Source organism: Caretta caretta, chromosome 2 (assembly GCF_965140235.1).
Source record: "Caretta caretta isolate rCarCar2 chromosome 2, rCarCar1.hap1, whole genome shotgun sequence".
In the NCBI taxonomy this organism is placed as follows: Eukaryota; Metazoa; Chordata; order Testudines; family Cheloniidae; genus Caretta; species Caretta caretta.
Window position 1 is genome coordinate 195,471,210 of NC_134207.1, and position 24,375 is coordinate 195,495,584.

At 42.5% G+C, this 24,375-nt stretch overlaps 1 long non-coding RNA gene across 1 annotated transcript in view; it reads left to right on the forward strand.

The window, feature by feature from the left end:
- The window catches only part of LOC125631659 (uncharacterized), a 42,634-nt gene extending 40,460 nt beyond the window's left edge, over nt 1-2,174 (forward strand). The window contains exon 4 of the long non-coding RNA XR_007355004.1: nt 2,090-2,174. This is a non-coding gene — a long non-coding RNA (uncharacterized LOC125631659). The remainder of the gene's footprint in view (nt 1-2,089) is intronic.
- Nucleotides 2,175-24,375: the final 22,201 nt, after the last annotated feature.

Here is a 24,375-nt window from a genome sequence, read left to right on the forward strand (position 1 = left end):
TCTTGAGACAGTATTTTATTTTACTTTATGTTACCATACTACTCAGGGGTACATTTTCAGCACTGCATCAGAGGTTTCAGCAGCAAGGTTTCCATTAATGTACATGGGAGTAATGCTGCCAAATCTCAAATGTCACAGCATAAATTTACTTCTATATATGATACAGCAAGTGTAATAAAAATGTTTCCCGACAATGTACGAGGTAAGTATCAGAGTCTGATGCATTCTTGCATATACTATGAGAATTCCACTATATAAACGTTTTTGTAGAGAAGATAACACAAATGTGAAAATAATTGAAAACTGAAATACAAATAGCAAATACAAAACTGGTATAATTGGACCTTTATGCCCTTTTAAAATATTATGCTGAACTGTGACAAGACTGCAGTTATTAAGAAATGGACCACAGTAGAAATAATTCTGTAAGAAGAATGGACTAGAGTTACAAGAAATATGAAATGAGAATCTGTAATGATGGGAATAGAATGAATTTGTAAAAGAACATTTGGACACTTCTAATATCTGAGCACAGTTAAGCATAAATCTATGGTTAATACTAGAAGCAGTATTCTCAAATTATGACGAAAGTAGGCACAAAAAACCCAAACATTGCAAAAAACAGAATTTATTCCTAAGTACTCTTTGATGTATAATTAGGTAGATACGGTTGTATTTTTTCCTTTGAAGATATGTTTTCTTGCACTCCAACTGACTTCATAATGATTATTATACTGAGTGGAATTATGTAGCACAGAAAGGTTTTTACTGTGCTAAAATTGTGTTCTAAACTAAGCTCCATGCCATTCACAATTTTAAACTGACCAATTCATACAAAATAAGTGAGAGAGAAATGTAAGAAAAAGAAGTTAATGTTCATGAAAGTTGCCAAATTAAAATATTGGAAACTGACGTCCTCTATTTAGTCTCAGAAGGAGAAGTTACGCACAATCTTCCCACAAAATGGGCATCAGCTATTACCTGGCAGGGGCACCGCTAGGGTTGAGAGAATAAATCAGTCTTTGTGCCCTTTGTCTCTGATGCTGACTGTGGCACGGGGTCTGTTCACTAGGAAGACGCACCAAGGGAACTGACTCACTTCCCACAGGTCCCGCAGGTATCGGTTGGTACCAGCTTTCCAACCCTGGCTTGATTAGAAACCGTGACCTAGAGATGAACAGCTTACCAGTCACCTCTCTTAGGAGCTTTTTCTAATTTTTAATGTAAGTAACATGCAGTGAATCCCTTGTGCTGCTCCTTGTGCTGCTGAATGTGCATCTATCATGACAAATATGTGGAGGTGATATCTATGTGACACACTGGAAATTCATGGGATAGATATTTTTCACACATCTTTAACTGACTCACCAGCCCTCTAGTCACTAATCCATCTCCCTTGGGACTTATTCTAACATTCAAATGAGGTGAGCTCCCAGCCGCTGTCATTGACTGCAGTGGAAGCTGTTCAGTGCTCAGCACTTTTGAAAATCAGGCCATTTGTTTCAGTGTCTAACTATGGATTTAGGAGGCTAACTCCAGACATTTTTTAAAAAAAAATCCTGGACAATTTTTTCTAAGATCAGCACATTTAAGAAAATTAGAGTAAAACAGCTCCCTGAGAACCCAGGTTCATATTCTCTAAAATCTTTTAAAAAGTAAAAAAAAGAAGAGACAATCACCCTAGGCTTGGTTTGCTCTTCTGTACAGCTTATTCAGAGTGATTAAAGATGTGAGTTTTATCTTGGTATAAATATCTGTCATAAAGTGTTCGTGTGGCTGACAGGCAACGTTTGATGTTTTCTTATGAATGGATTTGGATGCCTTTCAGTGGCAGAAATTGTAATATTTATAATTGCCTTGGACAGTGTACTGTACGGAACTAAATGTCCTAAGACATGAAAGTAAATCAAGTCAGCCTCGGGTTTTCATTCACTGCAACTTTTGCTGCTTTGATTTTGGTAGGCATTGTACTGTAAATTCTTTTGTTTGTTTTTTGGTTTGACATTCACCTGTTTCTTTCTCTTTTCCTCCTCTCCCTGGCCTTTATTTTCCTTCCCAATCACTGACTGATTTCTTTCTTGATTTTTAGAATTCATTGAAACCGGGGCATGAAGGCAGAAATGACTGACAGCAGGAAAACAAGTGTTTGCCAACAGCCCTTACACCACCGAACCAGAACATGAAACCATACAGAGACAAACCATTCTAGTTTCACAGTGCCACTGAAGTGAAATGCCAAAGACAGACAAACAGTCTAGCAACAGTTTCAGTGTCTGATGTTAGTAACACAGTGACTCATCAACACTGAAAATTAGTATTATTTAATCTGTTTATTATGGTAGTGCCTCAGGGCCAGCCAAGAGCAAGGCCCGATTGTGGTAGACGCAGTAGAGACAGCTAGCAGATGGTCCCCACCTCAAGAGCATACAATCTAAACAGAGCAAAAAGACAAAGGCTGGGGGAAGGGGGTCGAACAGAAAAGCAGAGTCAACTCTGTGATAGTGACACTGTTCATTCCATTCCATTTCTGGGGGAAGGTGGGTGGGTTTAGTTAGAAGGGAATCAGCTAAATGGAAAGAAAAAGGAAGGGGAGGGGGACAGGGCAAGGGAGATGAGGACAAGATGGTCAAGAAGGTGGACTGAGGCTGTGGTGAAGAGACTGGGAGGGAGGGGGACATGGAGCCGGAGGATATCAACATTTGACATCAATCACTGACAGCACTGCTAGTGTCATTATGCATTAGAACCTGTGCCAGCACTTAACATCAATTATCTTCCACAACAGCCAAGAAGAGCCTCTCTCAGCACCACCAACTAGTGCCACTAAATGAAACCACTACACCATCTACAACCATGTTGAGGTGGAGAAGGGGCCACAAAGGTGAGTTGGTAAGACCATAACAAAAAATTGAGATTTGTAGGGAGCTGGCTGTGGAAGAAAAGAGCAGTGGGCAAGCCAGCCCACTGCGGAGGTGGGAGACAAAGAAAAGCCTCTCAGCCCCTCCTAAGAACCTGCCGGCAATTTAAGAACGTTTAGGTCATAAATAGAGACTGCTTAATATGTTAATAACACAGATTAGTGCCTTTTTTTAACATGATTTTTAATCTGCCAGTGTCCCTTTTTAATAAAATAGTTATTTTTGAATGACCTTCCTTGTATTTTACAAGGATATATGGTATTAAAATTTAATAGCAGGAACAGGTAGAATAGAAAATAAAAAGGACATGCAGGTTTTTTTGGTGCAGCAGGAGGAATCACAGTTGACCTTGTTCTGTTAAAACTCCCTTCATATTTTGGCCTTGACTTTGCAAATGGCTCCATGTGAATATGTGTCCACATGGAGGCCCATTGACCTCATCTGGGCTCCGTAGAGAGAAGCTTTAAGGGGCAAAACCTTTGTCTCTGGCCTTTGCCCTGTCCACTCAACCAGCTGCTACACTGTCACTTTGGAACCAGTGGGTCAAGCCATCTGGCTTCTAGTGAGGGATGAATCTCAAAAGATTTGGATTCTTATCTAAACTTCTTTGGTGTAGAAATCAGGTGGGACATCTTGTGAGAACATGGGCTTCTTGAAAGATTTACAGTACTTCCCAGTCAGTAACAGCCTGTCAGCCTGAGTGTTTTGGCGCTTCCAAACCAAAAGGAGGAAACCCCTTTTTCAGATATGGGTGCCTCTGCAACATCTTCAACAAGTACCTCAAATATAATTGGGGGTCAAGGTGTAACTATAAAGACACATAAACCCCCTCAGACAGGTTTTTGTTATTCCATTACTTTGCAGATTCATAGAGAACTGACTTGAGTCACTTTCTTTCTGTTTGTTCTGCTTTATTGTTCTGAGTCAAACTAAACTAGTTTAACCCTACTCGACGCTGGTGCAGCATGTCTATATAGTAACTCCTTGCTTAACATTGTAGTCAGAGGTGAAAGTGGGCCGGTACGGCGTACCAGTAAGAAGTGGCTGCCAGTATCGGCCCCATATGCAGCTGACTTTAAAGCGCAGCCATGGCAGCACTTTAACGTCACTGCCCCTCTTCCCCCGACCCAGGACTGCCGACGGGTAGGCACCCTACCGGCAGGGTTGCTGACAGGGTGGGGCAAGCAGTGGTTAGAGAGTGGTTAGAGGTGGCAGTCCTCCTGCACCAAACACTTTCATTTTTTATCCACAGTGAAACAGCTTCAACAGCAAGGATTGAGGGAGCCCCATATCAGGCTATCCCAGTGGTTTGAGTGTGCTTCTAAGAGGAGGGAGACCTCTGAAGCTGGGTCTCCCACATCCCAGGTGAGTACTCTAACCACCGAGCTCTAAGGTGGGCAGCACTGCCATCACCTGTTGTTTGTGGGGCAAGGCTGACACCTAACTCATTCCCAAAGAAACTAAAGAGGTTTCTAAGCCACATGACTCTAGAAGACAGTTCCCATTTGTGGATTGCTAGTAGAGAGAGTCACATCCTTGCAGCATGGACTTAGGTGCCTATTCCAAAAGAAAAGAGGGGCTTAGCACACACCACTTTTACTGGCACCTTCCACTGGCTAGTGTAGGTAGCTGTCCACTGGCTTTTGTGGTTTGCATTCTAAGGCACCTCTCTCTCCTCATGCATTGTAAAGGGAACCTAAGCATCTAACATAGGCTTTGTGGATCACAGTGTTGTTCCTGTGATTTTCTAGGTGTCTAAAACTTAGCCACCACAATGCCAAGTATTGGAATGTCTAAGTCCCTTTGTGGATCCGGCCCAATGTACTTAGTCTAGTGACAGCTTAGAATTGTTCCTTCTGATCCTTATTTATGCTCTCGCTCTGCATGCAAGGCAGCTGCTAATAATTAAATCATAATCAATACTTGTTAGATTAAAGCCAACTCTGCCATCATACTTCAGGGCTTGACTGGTACGCTCTTGTGCTATTTCACCACAACTGAGGTTAACAATTCACTACCATTGTTAAAGTGGATCCTGAGACACATCTTGGAGTATTTAAGTAAATAGCATGGTTCTCATGTTTTCTTTCCTTCGGTACTTCCAAATATAAAACTCAGTCAAAGTTTTTATTTTCTAGTAGTATTTCCAGTCCTGAATGCTACAGATATGCAGACATGATGTTGGTTTCTCTAGCGGGCAGCCATACCAAGGCTACAGCTGGACAAATAGCAGTGATAAGCAGTTGTTTGTTTGATCAGAACTGAGATACACCCTAAACCAGGGGTTCTCACAACAAATTGTTTGGTGGCCTCAGAGTGTGGCCACCAACTCTTGCTGGTGGACACTCTGTCAAATTGTCCAAAAATACTTAATTAACTTTAGGAAAAACAAATAAATATGCACATATACATGTACAAGTCATTGTAATTGATTCATGTAGGTTGTTGGGTTTTTTTGCAGACTCAGTAATAAAAATAATGTTATATAATGTCAGAGTTGGAAGGGACCTCAGGAGGTCATCTAGTCCAACCCCCTGCTCAAAGCAGGACCAATCCCCAATTTTTGCCCCAGATCCCTAAATGGCCCCCTCAAGGATTGAACTCACAACCCTAGGTTTAGCAGGCCAATGCTCAAACCACTGAGCTATCCCTCCCCCCTAAATGTATGGTTGTATTTTGGTGCTGCCTCCCCTGACCCTTTACCCATTGCCTTTGGCCTCTGCTGCCTCCTGCAGCTACTCACCTACCCCCCTCCGGACCACCCAATATACAGAGGGTTAAACAGTTACAGTTCAAAGTGAGTGATAGCAGTTCTTGTTTGGCAGAGGGAGGGGGAGATGGCAATTTATTGTAAAACATTTTTTTCTCTGAAATTGCAAAAGACCATTTATTAATTTGACATCCTGAGGTGTATAAATAAAGTTCCATTTATTCCAAAAGCACCTATTAGCTTGTGATAAGGATTATTGTTCAGGCAGGTGTGGAAAATAGTTTATGCCCAAGGGAAGGCTGCAATTTTACCTGTTTTTTACTAATAATAATTCCATAGCATAGGATAACCTTGTTAGACTGATCTTGCAACTTGTCCTGTGTGTGGATGGAGATCTGCTGACTTCAGTGCAGCCCTGTCCTGGCACATGGGGTTTTCCTGTGTGGAATCAGCTGCAAATCAGAGCTTTTTGAGTGATCCTAGCACTTGAAGCTGTTTACCCTCCTGGTGATTCACTGTTCATTATAAAAAAGAAAAAACCAAAACATTAATGGCTTGATTTTTTTCAGAGGTGTTAAGCATCTGCTGTGAGAGTGGCAGTTGCTCAGCACCTCTGAAAATCAGGCCTTGAATTGTTGGATCATACAAAAGTTTCACCCCTTGCTTGGGAGTTAGTGTAGATTTATGGATAGTGCCCAGGATTGGGGCTCAAGAGTGCTAGAATCTATTCCCAGCTCCACCACTGGCCTGCTGGGTGATGTTCGGCAAGTCACATCAACGCTCTGAGGCTCAGTTTCCCCACCTGTGAAATGGGGATAGTGATACTTACCTCTGTTCTCTGCTTTGAGAGATACTGACAAAAAACACAATATAAGACCTATGGGGAATTCTTTCCTCACAAAAGGCCTGATTCTGTCAGGTAATGAGCATTTCATGAAAGGCATTGAGCCTCCTGGACTCTCAATGGCTTCAACTGGATTTCACTGTGTGCTCACCACCTGGTAGGACTGGGTCCAAACAATGCAGCATTCTCCAGAACAGGGTGCTTTCTCCCCCATTGTGAAAGTGTATTACATTTTCTATTTCCCTATTACTTGGGGATTGTATTTTGGGAGTCTTCAGACAGAATAACAATAGGGCATTTTGGATTAGCTCTGCATTGAGCTCTAAAGAGTTAGAGTGCAGCTGAGCCAGTTACTCATGTTCAGTTGCGTCTGCCTTCCCATTGTTTGGGGGCTAAATTATCCTGAGTCCCATGCATAATAGTTAATTCTGAAAAAAGAACAGGAGTACTTGTGGCACCTTCGAGACTAACAAATTTATTAGAGCATAAGCTTTCATGGGCTACAGCTCACTTCATCGGATGCATAGAATGGAACATATAGTAAGAAGATAGATATACATACAGAGAAGGTGGAAGTTGCCCATACAAACTGTAAGAGGCTAATTAGCTCATCTTAACTAATTAGCCTCTCACAGTTTGTATGGCAACTTCCAACTTATCTGTATGTGTGTATCTATCTATCTATCTATCTTCTTACTATATGTTCCATTCTATGCATCCTGTGAAGTGGGCTGTAGCCCACGAAAGCTTATGGTCAAATAAAGTTGTTAGTCTAAGGTGCCATAAGTCCTCCTGATCTTTCTGCGGACACAGACTAACAGGGCTGCTACTCTGAAACCAGTTAATTCTGACTGCAGCAGCACTCACGAATGGGTGTGGAACTGATGCACAGTAGGATTCCTTTCAGCTGCACTCTGCCAACAAGTGCTCATCGTTTCAGCAGCTGCTGTTTCTGCTGCTCAGGCCCCGCGGAATTGTACAGGCCAGTTTTCCCTTCACTTGCAGAAACAATCCAACATAGCTAAACTAGCTCTGGGTCAAAGTGCTGACCCATCGGCAGGTGTTCAAGAGCCAAGCCAAGCAACTCATCAGTTTGCTCAGAGGACAGATATTAACATTTTACTGTCTCTAACACTCTCTCACAAACACACAGAAATCTGAGTATGCATATGCAGTATAGCACTGTTATTTTAAGACTTGCTGTGTTATTAACATTACCCATAATATAAGGCTACTGCTATAATAACCTTGCACTCCACTTACGCAAATCACATATACTCCTTCACCACATGAAATACTTTAATGAGGAATGCAACTGATTACTCAGTGACAACTTCGGTACTCAGCCAACAGAGCTTCTCAGGTAGCTAAGGTAATTTGCTAATTATAGTATATAGACGGTTATTTCATTCCCTTGTATCCTAAGGTACAGAACACAGTTCATGCACAGAATTATTTTATTAGTTACATACAAAAATTGTTAGCTTGCTTTTTTTAAAGTGGGGCAAACTGACAAAACGTAAGAAATCCAGAGTACTCCTCCATAAACACACATTGTATAGTTGGGGAAGGGACAGCTGATTGAGAAAGGCAGCAATCTGATTAGCTAACAATGTTATAATCTGTCTTGATATAAACCAGCAGTTGTGGAGAGAATCACAAAAGCCTGCTCTTTTGCTTTCTTTTGTCTTTTGCTGCAACAGATTTCATTAGTCACTCGGCCCTTCTTCCAAGGATTCTTGGGAATTTAACTTAAATGATTATTTTGTATGGTTTCTTCAAGGGGGAGAGTGAGTTGTTCTAGGTGTGCCAATTCTATTTGCATAATGATCCCTGTACTTGACAGTCCAAATGCCTAAAGCCATCAATTCAAGAATCATTGCTGCCTGATGAAGCTACATCCTCAGTTTTAGGGGGTTCTAATTTTATACATGAACCAAGAGAGTTATTTCAGAAGGTTTCCAGAATGATTTCTCTAGGCAACAAATGAATGGCCACATGTCATGGCAGTCTGCAGCAAGCAATAGAGGCAATCAGCAGGGCTGCACAGAGGTTTGTGGGGCCCCAGGGCAAAATCTGAAACTGAGGCCCATACAAAAAAACCCCAAACCCCTACCATGGAGACAAAAGAGGCCCCGGAAACAGGGGGAGGGGGTGGGGGTGTTGGAGAGCAAGCCTGCCCCTCACTCACCCTGCAGAGGCAGCTCCTGTCCCACCGGGATGGGCTTAGCTCTCCACTCCAGTTGTTGTAGCCTGGCACATGGGGTTGCAGCACCACTCAAGTTTGGCCCGGCCACCTCTCTGTCATGACAGAGTGGGGAGCATGGCCCGATCAAATTTGAGAGAGTGGGATTGTGACCCTGTGTGTCAGGTCACAGCACCACTCTGTCCAATTCCACTGGTTTGGGGATCCACTCAAATGGGGGGCGGGGCTGAGGCAAACTGCCCTTACCCTCTCGCCCTCAACACTTCCTGGCAATCAGAGCAAACACTGAGCAATCTGAAATGAATTAATGACATGGTAGTGGCCCTGGAGATAATAAGACTCTTTACTCCTATATCCTGATTTCATGTTTATAACAAATTGTACAATATAAAAAATTGTATACGGTAATGTATGTTTGTAAACAAACAAGATAAAGTGGTAGCTTGAAACAACTCTACTTTTAATTAGATGCCCGCAGCAGGAGATGTGTACTCAGTTGCGTACAACGTATGTTCTGCTCTCTTAAATTTGATTACCGAGAACTTAAAATCAAACTGCTAGTTCACTGGACAGAAGTCACTACATTACATATGTATACACCTCCCAAGAGTGATAATCCCTGATTATGTCTTGGAAACTATTTTAAACAACCTCACCCCATAGCTCAGATCATTAAGGCAAAGAGGAACCATGATATTATATTGTCTGAAGTTGGCGTGTGGAGGCATTGCTTTAGAGGAAGTATCCCATCCTCCTTTGGTTATATGCAGGTTTAACCTTCGTTTGATCTGTGAGCCCTGTCAGTTTTTGCTTGTGATGACTCTGAGCAAGAGGGAAAGTTCAGGAGGCAAGTTCCTCCTGAAGCAGTGATTCTAGGACAGAGACTGTCACCGAGAAACCTTGTCTACACAAGGAAATTTTAAATTTCCCTTTGTTGCTAATACTGGGTCCCTGGAAGTTTTCTTAGCAATGCCAGAGCCCTGGTGTATTCAGGGCTTTGGCTACAGATGCCATTTCAGCACTGTGTTAATTAGACTTTCTGCCAACAGAGGTTAGATGACTGCGGAAAATGATGTCTGCGGCTGGCAGGCTGTCTACATGACAGCTCCTAAGAATGCTGAGAAATTTTTCAAACATTTCCCTATTACAGACAAGGCCAGAGCTGCTAATACAGCTCTGGGGTTTGGCTTTGGTAATTTTAGCAGTGACAGCTGACAGACTTTTAGTGCATGCCAGTAGAATCCACATGGGCCAGTTAGTGCGTGACACGCTAGCGTGAACTAAAGCACTTTGTAGACAAGCTGTGTATTGCCTGTGGTGACTAATTTGTCCCAACCGTGATGAGGGCTGTGAGGGTGTTTGCCTTTAGGCATTTGTTGTTTTGGATAGACCTGCAAATTTCCTGTCTAAGAATAAAATGTGTGTGTTTAAGAAATTCCTTTGCAAAGCCTGTGTTCCTTATTGTAACTGCTCTGTGGTTCCCGAGGGCTTAAACTGCAAACCACAGGTAGGTGGGACTCTGGGAGAATATGCAAAGCAGCTGATGAGGCTTGGGAGGTCTTAACACTGATGTTGGGGCCTAGGGCAATTGGACTGTGGGATCCCACATCTCAAGGAAGGGTTTCAGATAGGAAGTTGTCATCTGGGAGTGCTGGCTAAAGGACCAGAGCAAGAAACAGTGTCTGGACTCTGCCCTGGGAAGCACATGAGATCCAAAGGGTGGCTCTAACTACAGTACACTGGAGACCACTCACTAAGGGGCTCAGCCAGGACTGTGACTAATTATTGTTTTTCATGAAAAAATTCCAGAAACTTTAATTGAAAAACATCTTCTGTGAAAATGTTTCATTTTTCAATGAAAAACTGAAGCCAAAAATTAAAACATTTTAGGTTTCATAAAAACAAAACAAATTAAGTTTTTGTGTGTTCTGCGTTTCTGTCCCCTTTCTTCCACTTTCCAACCACCTCCCTTTTTTTATAGTTGCAAAAAGGAAGAAATGGCTCGGGGAAACAAAATCTGAAGAATGTTTCAAACTAGAAATGTCAACCAGCTCTATCTTCTCCTATCCCTTTTTCATGTATTCTTTCTTCTATTGTCCAGTACAGCACCTTACCCATGAAAATGAGCTTCACCGTCTATAAGTCAGTTCATTCCCAACTACAGGTGTTTTTTGCTGCGCACACAGCATTGTAAGTTAGCCCTTAATGTGTGCTAGGAGCTAGTATTTGTGTAAGGGGGATCTGTTCAATGGAGATGCTGGTAAGCCTGGTAATGGAAGATTGTACTGTGGGTTTTTAAAGACTAGGCTCATATGTGCTTATTCTGCATTTCCCCACCATTTCCTATTTTAAGTTTTCCTTATCACCTTGTTTGTTTAAATAAAGCCACTCTGGGTGGCTTGCCCACCTTCCGTGATTAGTTTGTGTTTTTGACTCCTTGCTCAAATTGGTTTCAGTGGTTCACTCATTTTCCCTATACAAATTTCCTGGTGTGGGTACCCAAATGGAAGCATTCTTTCATCTAAAATCTAGTAGTGGACTTCTCTTCCCAGATAAAACATCACTGGAATAACTAAACACTATAGACCACAATTTCCTAACTCAAAAAGTATTGCATCCAACACTGGGGAATTCTATATTAGACCTTGTATTGACAGATAAAGAGGAACTGATCACAGAACTAAAAATTAGTGGCAGCTTTGGTATAAGTGCTCTTGAGTTGGTCACATTCGTTATGTGCAAACCGAAGTCCAAACCAGTAAGCCCCCCCCCCCCCACACACACACAAAATGCTTGAAAAGTCCAGTTTCACAAAACAATTAAAAGGCAAATCAGGTGGGAGAAAGAATTTAAACAGAAAAAAGTGAATGCCAATTGGGAACTGACTAGATTTGACTAGATGACCCTAAAACCATCTAGACTTCTGTAAGGCATTTAACTTGGTACTGCACAACATTTTGATTAAAAACTAGTATACAAAATTAGCATGGCACACATTAAATAGATTAAAAACCAGCTACCTGACAGGTCTCAAAATGTAATTGAAAATGGGGATCATCATTGTCGAGTGGGTATGTTTCTAATGGGGCCCTGTAGGGATTGGTTCTTGGCCTTACACAGCTTAACATTTTTATTGGTGACTTGGAAGAAAACATAAAATCATCACTGAGAAAGTTTGCAGATGTGGGAGTGGAAAATAATGAAGAGTGCAGATCACTGATACAGAGCATTCTGAATTGCTTGGTGCAAGCAAATCATATATGTTTTTAATACCACCAAATGTAAAGTTATACACCTAGGCACAAAGAATGTAGGCCCTACTTACAGGATCGGGGACTCTATCTGGGGAAGCAGTAACTTTGAAAAAACTTGGGGGGTCTTGGTGGATAATCAGCTGAACTTGAGTTCCCAATGTTATGCAGCAGCCAAAAGGGCTAATGTAAGCCTTGGATGTATAGACAAGGGAATTCAAGTAGGAGTTGGGACCTCTGTATTTGACACTGGTGCAACTGCTGCAAGAATACTGTGTCTAGATCTGGTGCCCACAGTTCCAAAAGGATGTTGCTAAATTGGAGAGGGTTCAGAGAAGAGGCATGAGAATGATCAAAGGATTAGAAAACCTGCCTTTTAGCGATAGACTCAAGGAGCTCAATCTATTCATCTTAACAAAGAGAAGGTTAAGGGGTGACTTGATTGCAGTCTATAAGTACCTGCCTGGGGAACAGATATTTGATGATGGACTCTTCAATCTATCAGACAAAGATATAACATGATCCAATGGCTGTAAATTGAAGCTAGCCAAATTCAGACTGGAAATAGGGTGTACATTTTTAACTCTTAGGGTAATTAAGCATTGGAGCAATTTACCAAGGGTCATGGTGAATTCTCCATCACTGGCAATTTTGAAATCAAGATGGGATTTTTGTTTGTTTGTTTGTTTAAAGACGCTCTAATTCAAACAGGAATTAATTCAGTAAGTTTCTCTGGCCTGTGTTATGCAGAAAGTCAACCCATGTGATCAAAGTGATCCCTCCTAACTCCAGTAAACCCAGGTCTCCTGCTTAAAGCCTGTGGACTGCTGTCTATAAGATGCTGCCCTTGCCCAGTGCCAGTGAGCAGAGTTCCTGTGAGGGAGGCATAAAATATGGCACTTTATTGAATATGATGCACTCTACCATGTTCAGTCTTCTATAATGAATATGACCAAAGTAGTAAAATCTTGTGCTAGTGCTAAGTACTATTGGGATCAGGGTTCTGTTATATGTTGGTATCTATTTGGCTATTGTCAAGTAAACCTGATTTCTAAAGCTTACTTTCTCTTTAGGGCTCTGACCCTAGACATCAGCCTCTTCATACTGTCTGATGTACAGCAAAAAGAATTAGTTGTAAAATACATACTGAACAAGAAAAAGGAAGAAAAAAGAAAATATATTTAATATTTTTAACTCAACATACCTTTGGGTTTCTCTGCATGTCTTATGTGTGCCAGTCTTTTTGACTGCAGCCTTCTTGGGGCAGGGCATCCTTCAGTGTGTCCTATACAGCACTGTACATATCACTGATGCATAATATTTTTGGATTCTAATTCACATCTGCAGTGTAACGTCTACCTTTAGAAGCTAATTTATATGTTGTAACAGTGCTGCTGGTAAAAGTTGGTCCCTGGGCTCCTTTAGTATTTTCAAGGCTTGTTTCTTTCTTTGCTTTTGTTTAATACTGATGACACATCCCTTAAGGATAAAGGCATTTTAATAAACCTCTTCTAGCAGCAAGGAATTTTGGCACCTGCTTCAATGTTGATAGCAGAGAGCATCTGTACCATTTGCTGTGATCATGCAGAGAGAGAAAGAGTTGACTTCATTTCTACAGTAAAGTCTTGACTATAATTTCCCTTGATTGCAGTCTAGGTTCATTTAATTTGCACTCAAGGGCCCTTCAAATAAAGTGATTTCTACTGGATGAAAGATCTTGCTACAGCCGAGAGGTCAAAATGTAACTTACTCCAGTGGTTCTAATGAATTCCACATATCTGCTATATCCAGGATGTGCTAAGGAATCCATTTTGGATAGTGAAAAAAAGGCAAGAACTGGATAGCAACTTGGAAATGTATTTATGGAAATCTTCCCATCAGGCATAAGAGGTCCCCTAGTACTTGGAACATGCAAACTCAAAGATTTTCCTTGTTATTTTCTAAGTCTTCCTTTGAATAAAAATTATTTTATTAGCTTATGATCATCTGCAGATATAAATGCCCTGGTAGCCCTACTAAGGGACTGTAGTGCCTTGTTATAGATTGGGGAAAGATTAAGACTGAAAAATAGTCCTATAGAGGGGAGAGGTATTTGCTGGCTCTTACACAAATGCATCTTTCTCAGCAGGGGTTACGTAAAAATAAACTCCAGGAAGAAAAGAAAAATTACCAGCACCGACCCAAAAGATACAGAGCAGGAGAACAAGGACAAAGACTATTAATTCCCTTACCTCCTTCCTTTGTTTCCAGGGGCAATTTGAACACCTGTGGATTCCCTATACACACACTCAAAGAGCATCCACTCCTATATTTTAATTTTTTTCTTTCCCCCTAGCCCTTTGCTTACTGCTTCTAATTAAAACTAGACGGTGCATGTAGTTATAAAATAAATAAAATGTCTGTGAATGCAAGGACAGGCTGTAGGTAGGAAGTGGCATGCTTCTTGATGGGGAAGGGACTGCTAGGGTAGGTAAGAGCACGTTATAACTGTAAATTTCAGTTGTTCTTGGAGACAGCTTGACATCTGTTATATATACTTCATGGGAGCTAGAGGCACTCTGTGGAGAAACACTGCTGGTCAGTGACCTTGGATACAGAGAACAGCCGGCACCACGAATAAGGTTAATGCCACTCCTACTTTGTCAGGCTTGACAAAGCCCTGTCTGGGATGATTTAGTTGGGGACTGGTCCTGCTTTGAGCAGGGGGTTGGACTAGATGACCTCCTGAGGTCCCTTCCAAACCTGATATTCTATGATTCTATGAAGGTTCCAGACCCACTGAAATGCTGTCCAATGCCACCTTGTGAAACAGTGGCTATGCTCTTTCCCCTGAGTTAGTTTACTAAACTTAATAGGGATCCAGTCATCATTGCTGTGTGTTAGTTTGATAAAGAACATACGTATATTATGTGTGAAAGTTCAATGTAATGTACATGACTTGAAAAGAAAATCTACCTACAAACAGACTGGGACAGATTTGCCCCCATGGTAAACCAGATGAAGTGAGCTGTAGCTCACGAAAGCTCATGCTCAAATAAATTGGTTAGTCTCTAAGGTGCCACAAGTACTCCTTTTCTTTTTTCAGTGCAACACCGCTGATTTCAGAAGAGTAACACACATTTAACCAAGGGCTGAATTTGTCCCATAGGGAGGTAGGAACTGCTATACCACCTCAGACCTGAGATCTATCTAGTCCAGTATCTTGTTTCTTGACACTGGCCAGCACTGGTTGTTTTAGAGGAAGGTACAAGAACCCTACCATAGATGGAGATGGGATAATCTATGCCCCATATTAAATCCCTTCCTGATTTCTAAGTATGTCTACACAGCATTCTGGAGTGAGCCTCCCAGCCTGGGTTGACAGACTTTGGCTAGCAGAGGTCACGCTAGTGCTCTAAAAATAGCTGTGTAGCCAGCACTTGGAAGTTGTGGCGCAGGCTCTAAAGGCTAGGGTGGGGGGTGGGCCTCAGAGCTCGTGCACCAGCCCGAGGCACAACTTCCAAGTGCTGTCAGTACAGGTATTTTTAGAGCACTAGCACGAGCCCAGGTCTGTTGATGTGGGTTGGGAGCTTGCTCCAAATTGCTGTGTGGACATACCCAGTGATGAGCTGCCAAAAGCTGAAGAACTGGTTCCTTCAGTCGCTCCGGGTCTTTGGTGGCACTAAAGGACGCACTGCTGAAGTGCCACCCAAGACCCAGAGTGAGTGAAGGGCCTGCAGCCGAAGTGCTGCCGCAGACCCGGAGTGCAGCCGGGTGAGTAAAAATTAAAAAGGGATTCTCCGGGGAGACAGGAGTTTGCCCACCCCTTTAACAACCAGTTCTAAACTGGCTTCAAAATTTAACAACCGGTTCGCACGAACTGGTGCGAACCGGCTCCAGCTCACCACTGGACATACCCTAACAGAGATTGGCTTCAGCCCTGAAGCATGCAGTTTAATAGCACTTCCAAAATTTTGTTATTATACTAATTATAACAACTCTGGATATTCTTATCATCCGTATAAGTGTCCTTTTTGAATATATATTTTGTTGCACAAGATTGATTTGTAAGCCTTTTGGGAAGCCCATTATCATCAGCTTTGATATCAATAGGTCTCTTACTGTTTCCAAACTCCTTTCATCTCTGGCAAGGAAATAAGACTCTATATTTAAACAAGCCAGACTTCTAACACCAACCCTGTGATGAAGTTAGGAGAGAACGTGGGTGACTCTTGGAGCTGTTGTAATCCAGCATCTGGTAGGTGGGGGTAGAGTTTGCATTTATTTATTTATTTATTTGTTTAATGTTTTATAATAGGATGGATAAAAATCCACTTCTAGCATTTATGAAACTTTTATCAGTTGTCAAGCTTATTTTCATGTTTATCTACATTCATAAGAATTCACCTAGAATATTAAGTTTCAAAATGCATTTCCTTTTCTCTCTCGCATTTTCAAAACAGGAAAAATAGTTATCCGGAATTCATTAAATGAATGATTGAAAAATTACCAACATGTAGGAAATGCGGTTCTCAGCCAGTGGTATGTGTACCCCTGGGGGTAAGCAGAGGTCTTCCAGGGGGTATGTAAACTAGTCTAGATATTTGCCTAATTTTACAATTAGGTTACATGAAAAGCACTAGCGAAGTCAATACAAACTAAAATTTCATACAGACAATGACTTGTTTCTACTGCTCTATATACTATATCAGGTTTTCTCAACCTGGGGGGGGGGTCATGATTTATTTTGTAATTATAGGGTAAAAATGAGAAAGTCAGCAATTGTTCAGTATTAGTGTGGTGTGACACTTTTGTATTTTTATATCTGATTTTGTAAGTAAGTAGTTTTTAAGTGAGGTAAAACTTGGGGGTATGCAAGACAAATCAGACTCCTGACAGGGGTACAGTAGTCTGGAAAGGTTGAGAAGCCACTGTGCTATATTAATTATTTTTTTTAAGTTCTCAGAGATGATCCACTAGAGCAGCAAAGCAGATTTTTTTCTTCTCTTAAATTGGCATGTCATGTAATAAGCTGTGTGTTTTTACAAAGTTAAAATTGCTCTTGTGAGGACTGTAGGCTGGCTTCTAGTGCCAGCTGGGTTTTGTCGTTGATGTGACATCACTAGTAATACTGTGTGCTGCCAGTGCTGAGACATCACTCAGAGCAAACCCAGGCCTCCACTGCAGGATTTGATGTCACAGAACATAGGACCTGATCTGAGATCCATGGAAGTTAATGTAAAGACTCACATTGACATCAGTGGCTTTGGGTCAGGATCCTACTGGGATGAGAGATTATTTACAGATTCCTATAATGCTTCTCACTGGGGCAGCTAACAACAGTTTTACTTATTAATGTCCTGATTGCCTTTTTTTAGACATTTTTTTAAGAGTAGCAATAACAGGAATGCCAAACCTGATGTTCACTGGAGGACTGGTTGGGGCCTGTAGCCATCCCTGCTTACCAGCATGGCTCTGCTGAGGCTTGCCTCAGTTTTCCCTTCACTTAGGTCTCCTTAAAAAATCCTCACTGTCCAGATAGTCAAAACATTCCCCCTTCTGGGGGCCAATTTCAGTTCTGCACAAAAGTATTTCAAAAGAAAACTTAAGCTGCCCCTCCTCCCTGAGGTTCTGTCTTCTCCTCAGAGTTCAAACACTCTTCTGTTCCAGTTCCAAACTGGGCCTTGGCTTTCCTTCTTGACAGTCTGTCTTACAGCTCTCCCAGCACCTGTTGCCTGGACTGTTGCCTTCTCCACAGGCCTTCCCTGCTGGTGTCTCCTCTCTGTCAACTCAGGGTCTTGAAGGAGCTTTCATACTCCTTGCAATGTCTGCAGACATCTGACAATACCCTCACTCTGTCACCCCCTTTATAAGACCCAGATACCTTTCCTTAAGCCCTATTGGGCAGGATGTAATCAGTCCAGGTGCACTGGATGCTGCTTCCTCTTAGAGGGGCCAATCACTGTGTGACAGGACCTCAGAAGCTGTAGATTGTTAGGACTTGTCTAAACACAAAGTTACGCAGATATTACCAGAGATGTGATTTTAAAATTTATGTAGTTAAACCAGTGCAGAAGGCTGCATGGAAACTTAAATGGAGATAAACCTGGCTTATATTGCTGTGGCTTAAAATGATTAGGAACAAGTTTGAACTAAACCAACATAAGCTGCTCTCAAACAAAAATAAGTGTCGAAAGAGGCTTTGTTCCAGTTTAACTAAACTGGTCTGCTCTTGTACCTTACTGGAGGAAATCAGGGTGTTTTCACAAAGACATGATTTCTCCAGTGAACCAAAATATTAATTAGACTGAAGTTGAAGAGATGTAAACAAAACCAAAGAGTTTTAAATAACCTGATTAAAAGTCTCATCTACTGTCAGTTACCCAAGTTCAAACTCTGTAAGTAGATGCAGTTTCCATTACAGTCAAAGAGAGTTGCACTTGCTTATTCTAAGGCTAAATTTTATCTCAATGGGCCAAAATTAACCAGAAGTAAACATAACCTATTCCAGTTGGAGTCTATGGAGATACAAAATAAAGTTAGTTGCTTTTCCTTGTATTCTCTCTTTTCTTTTCCTCAACTTTTTGTCCCATTGGCTCATTTTGTATACCTATAGAAAGCCTAAAAGGTGCTAGTTATACTACTTTACCATTACAAGTGCATTTACACTTGTTTTCTTACACCAGACACTATGTACATCACTGCTGAACTTGGCAGCTAGGGGCAGTTTTTCCTTACAGTTATACCCTTACATTCCCTACCAACTCAATGGGATTGTATGGGTGAAACTGAGTATAGAATTTGGCCCAAGGCTGCTGCATGTTAATTTTTTATAAGACAATTAACTTCCCCTCCTCCCCCCTCCAAAAATTCCAGTTAAAAGAAAAAGCAGTTAACAAAAAGTGGCAGAAAACTCCCACAAGCTTGTGCCCTTGGACAACTTGGGCTAGATTGTCTAACCTCATCATATTCATTGACAATGCAAAGGATTGAAAAACATCACAAATGGATGCTGGGAAGTGCAAGTTTTAGAGGCTCCTGACACAAGTATATGTATGATGGATAACCATTCAGCCATGGGAGCTGAGTCACTAACTTCCAGACTTCAAGTGTTACATTGGCAGCGTCAGGCTGCCTTCCAAGGTGTGCAGTCCAAGAAAAGGAAAGGTGAGCCATTCCACGTCATAAAGCAAGGAATAACATCCAGTGGGTGGAAGACTTGCTTTTGTAGCCATTGAGCTCTGGCTTTAGAACACAGGAGGCCTGCCCAAAAGTAAAAGATTTTAAAGTGGCACTTAAATAGGAAACTCTTAGATTTAGGGTGCATGTGTCAGAGAGGGGTGGAGATAGGGGAATACCACAACCTGTGAGTGGTTAGTGCATTTGGTTAATTTAAGTCTCTTCTTTAGTATAGAGTTCCCCTTGTGGGTAGGGGAAGACAGGCCTACTACATGCTGATGAAAATGAGCAGTTTAAAAAATAAAAGCCCCTGCTGGGGTTGGCATAAGAGAATCAAGTTTAGTCAGTTGATACACAGCTGAATGATCTGTCATGTGAAATCACAGTCTGGAAAAAGCCTATACTCTTGGGGTCATTCTGTACCAAAAAATTAAAAACTCTGCACACAATATTTTAAAATTCTGCAAAGTTCTGTAGATTTTATTTGTCAAAATAACACGACATAATCACGCCAGTTTCAATTATTTTGAACATGTCTAACAATACAGACATACACAAAAATTCCCCTTAGGAATAGAGAGTTAAAGAAACCCCTCTGACAACCTGGTTCCTGTTTCTTTGTCCCGCCCACCCTGAGCCCAGCCACGGGGCCACCCTGGCCCACATACCCACACCCCATCCCCCCCAGAGCCCAACCACAGGCCCTCCGTTGTCCAGATACCCACCCCCAAAGCCCAGCTGTGGCCCCGTCAGCCTGGATACCTGCTCCCTTCCCCCAACCCCAGAGCCGAGGGATCCAGAGGGAGAAACAGCCTGATGCTCAGTCCCAGGTGTACATTGCATGCCGCCCTCTCCTTCCTTCAGGACATTCTGGGAACTACAGCTGTCAGGAACCCTCTAGCTCCCTTTTCCTCCCCCCAGCAGTGTCTACTATATGAGAGCTGGGCTCTGCTGGGTCCAGTGGCCCCTAGTGGCAGATAGTAACACTTCAGCCCATTTCTGTGGGGGAAAGGAAATTCTGCATGCATGTTAATTTCTGCAAAAATCTGCATTGCGCAGTGGTGCAGAATTCCCCCAGGAATATACATTCTGTTCTGCCTGAGGGGAGAGAGTCTGCCCCACTCCTACCTCCTCAGAAACACCTCGAAGCCCTGCCCCTCCTTGCCGAGTGTGCCACAATAGCGAGCAAGAGGAGCCGAGTGTCATTCTCTCTCTCACACATGACTGCCCATCCACACCCTGGTGGTGATTTATGTTTCTACCAGCTGCTCCGGGCTCCCAAACCGACCTGCCTGCGCTGCCAGGGGAGGAGCACGTGACCACTGTTGCGGCTTCCCTCTGCTTCCCTTTCAGAAGTAATTTTTCTGCAGGGAAGCAAAGAAATCTATGTGGGACATGAATTCTGTGCATGTGCAGTGACACAGAATTCCCCCAGGAGTAAGCCTAGCAGCACAGGAAATCTGATACCTGAGTACACTGAAGACCTGAGCAACCAAAGTCTTTGAAGGAAGAAACCTCATGATAACTCACAAATAATGAAAAATAGTATTGAACTTTATCCACGGGCTAGCTGGCTGGGAGCCCTATCTACAGCTAAGATGAGATGTGCCAAATTGAAGTTGGTCAAAGAAATGCACCTACTGCTGGAAAGCAGCCAGGAAGCAGATGGTCAGGCGGGAGCTGACTTGATGTCCCATCTGACATTTCAGCATCACAGGGTGAAGCATCGAGAGACAACTAACCAAATAAAAAAAAAGTTTCACCAGTATGCAGAAATGAGAGAGGAAATTTACTGCTGAATTAGGTGTACCAGCAGCATTAGCAGATTGGAGTCATAGCTTCAATTATACCAATAGGGATGTATAGAAATGTAGTGTTCATTTCCAAATAAATACAATATTGCCTGCAAATACTTATATGTTTTTTTTACTGTTTGGATTTGAGGTCTGTGGCGGGGTGGCAGGGGGGGGAGAGGGTTGTAATGGAATCTTGAGAGGGTTTTGATTAATTGGTGTTTGTCCCAGTAAAAACTGTAGTCTTGGTAAATGTCTGTTGTTGAAGACACTGAATTAAATGACTCCCCTTTTATTCAGTTTTTATACTGATTTCTGTTATACAATTTAGGAACTGACTTCCTGGGGGTTGAGGGGGGTATTAATGATTAATTTAAGACAAATTCAGTGGAACTACTCTACTAATGACAGAGAGCAGGATTTGGTACTTAGTTAAGTATCCTGTCTCCACAGTTGCTGTTATCAGATGCTGCAGAAGAATACCAAACTGGAGATAGAAATTTCTTCCCGATACCAGTTTTATACCCTGGGGTAGTTTTATACTGTGACATAGGTGGATTGAGAACCTTTGTTATTCTTCATAGTGTAACTTGATATGTGCTGTGTTTGACGGGGTGCACAGACCCCACACAGATGAGAAAGGCACCAAATGTGTACCATTTGCGGGGCTAGCCCTGCCCCTCCAGCCCTGTCAATTACCTGTGGTAGGAGAAGGCCTTTAAAAAGGAGGAAACAGTAGTCAGTCATGGGGGGACAGCTTATCCGGACCAGGAAACTGCTGGAGTGACTTCTGAAGCCACATGGGGTATGTCTACACAGCAAAGAAAACCCCATGGCTGGCCCATGCCAGGTGACTGGGGCTTGCAGAGCTTAGGCTGCACAACTGTGTCATTGGTGTGTAGACTGCCAGGCTCAGACCGGATCTTGAGCTCTGGGATCCTCCCACCTTGCAGGGTCCTAGAGTCCAGGCTTCACCCTGAGGCTGGAAGTCTACCCAGCAATGAAACAGCCTCGCAACTCAAGTTGACTGACACAGGCCATCCGCAGGTTTTTCTTTGCTGTGTAGATATATCTTTGGAGAACAACCATCCAGATCTCCACCCTGACCCTACTCCCAGGGGAAGCCTGACAGAGTGAGCCCAATTCAGCAGCCCAGCCAGAGGGACTCCTTGAAAACCACTCACAGACGCTGTACAGATAGTGGTAGTGTTGCCTTTTCCCCCTTACAGGGGCCCCGGAGGAAGTTATGCTCAGGTGTGGTGGGTCATTTAACTTTCCTTTTGATCCTGCATCAGAAGGGACTTCAAAAGGCAGGGCCCCTTTGGAAGAAGTGAAAAACTGGGGCCTGTGGATGAGCCACCCAGTGTAAATAACTGGGCATGGCCAGGGTCCTCTACCACTTGGGAGAAAAACCTAAGGGGATTCCTTTACACTATCCTTAGATCCACATAAATAACCCCTCATCTCTTCCCAGTTAGTCATCTAGGGCAGAGGTTCTCAACTCGGGGAGGGGTGGGGACCGGGACGGGGACCATGTCAAACTTTCTAGGGGGATGCAGTGAGCCTTCTAATAATTCAGTAATTTGGCTGGGCCAAATCTGAGTGAGTGGTGTTGTGACCCTGCCCATGGAGTCACAACATGGCTCAAATTTGTCCTTTTTGTGAACTAAACTTGAATCAAAACTCTTTGTAGATATAAAATGTTCGTATAGTGATGTGTGTCTGAGTTGGGGTATTTCCCTCCGCCCACACTTCATATTGTGGCCAGGACCTGAACCAGAAGATGCAAACTACTGTGAGAAAAGCTGTCTCACAGGATATCTGGACAAACCAGAAGTAGAAGTGCTGCAAGAAAATATCTTCTCACAAGGTTCCCAGGTGAACTTTGCACTAGTGCACTCTTGCTATTGTAAGGGGTGAGTGGACTCCAAGAAAAAAAGAAAAAAAAAAATCTAAGGTCAGGAGTGATTTAAAAAAGATTGAGAAACTCTGATTTAGTGTGTGATTTTTTTTTTCAAAACCACTGAAGTGTTTCTCCCACCTTAATTTTAATTGAATTACATAAATTATTGAAGACGAATCTGTAAAGGTCAAATTCTTGAGAGCATTGACTCCACTGAGATCTGTGGGCACCCAAGAGAAGAATTTGGGCCTTTGTGGAGGATAAGTCTACAACAGTGACTCTCGACCTTTCCAGACTACTGTACCCCTTTCAAAAGTCTGATTTGTCTTGTGTACCTCCAAGTTTCACCTTGCTTAAAAACTACTGCTTACAAAATCAGAAAAAAAAATACAAAAGTATCACAGCACCCTGTTCCTGAAAAATTGTTGACTTTCTTATTTTCACCATATAATTATAAAATAAATCAATTGGAATATAAATATTGTACTTAATTTCAGCGTATAGTATTTAGAGTCATATAAACAAGTCATAGTTTGTATGAAAATTTGATTTGTATTGACTTCGCTGGGGCTTTTTATGTACCTGTTGTTAAACTAGGCAAATATCTAGATGAGTTGATGTACCCCCTGGAAGACCTATGTGTACCCCCAGAGGTACACATACCCCTGATTGAGAACCACTGGTCTATAAAGTACTGTAGCAGGCTGTGATCCTGAGCTGGCTTTCCCAGATAGCCCTTTAAATTACTTCCACCCAGCTCACCTGGACTGGAGACAAAATTTGAAACAAAAAGTTTTACACCAAAATGTCCTTTCCTTCACAGGCATCTCTGCAGGGATGTCATTTTCCCAGTGCTGCTCCACAGCTTGAAGGCAGAGTTAAAACAATTTAGAGTATGTCTTCACTGCAGAGTTAACTCAAGTTAACACCTCTCAAGTTATCCTGCCCCAAGTGATGGGGGAAGGGATAGCTCAGTGGTTTGAGCCTTGGCCTGCTAAACCCAGGGTTGTGAGTTCAATCCTTGAGGGGGCCATTTGGGATCTGGGGCAAAAATTGGGGATTGGTCCTGCTTTGAGCAGGGGGTTGGACTAGATGACCTCCTGAGGTCCCTTCCAACCCTCATATTCTATGACAGCAGCCATATTGCAAAATAACACTCAGGCTACATAGAATGATTGTGTCAGCAGCTGTCAAGTTGTGCTAACTCGAAGTGTAGCTTATAGCTCTTTAAGGGCCAGCCAATTCAAGTTAAAGCACTATCACGCTCGAGGTGTGTGTGAGAAAGAGAGAGATTCAAAGTTAGGGGCAACACTGGAGTTATAACTTGAGTTATCTGCAGTGAAGACACGCCCTCCGTCTCATTTCCAATTGCCTGGGAGAGGTTAGCCAGCAATCTTCTTCTTACCAGTGTCTTCCCTATTATGAGGGAAGATGTCCTGGTTAGCTTAGAGGGAAGACCTGCCCCACCTTACACTACAAAGTCACTGGTCCCCATACAGAGAACCGTAGCTCAGGGTTTTTCCAGACACCTGCTGTTACTCTGGGAGCACTTTCTCCCTCTCAGTGTCTACCTCTGCTATTTTTTGGGTATC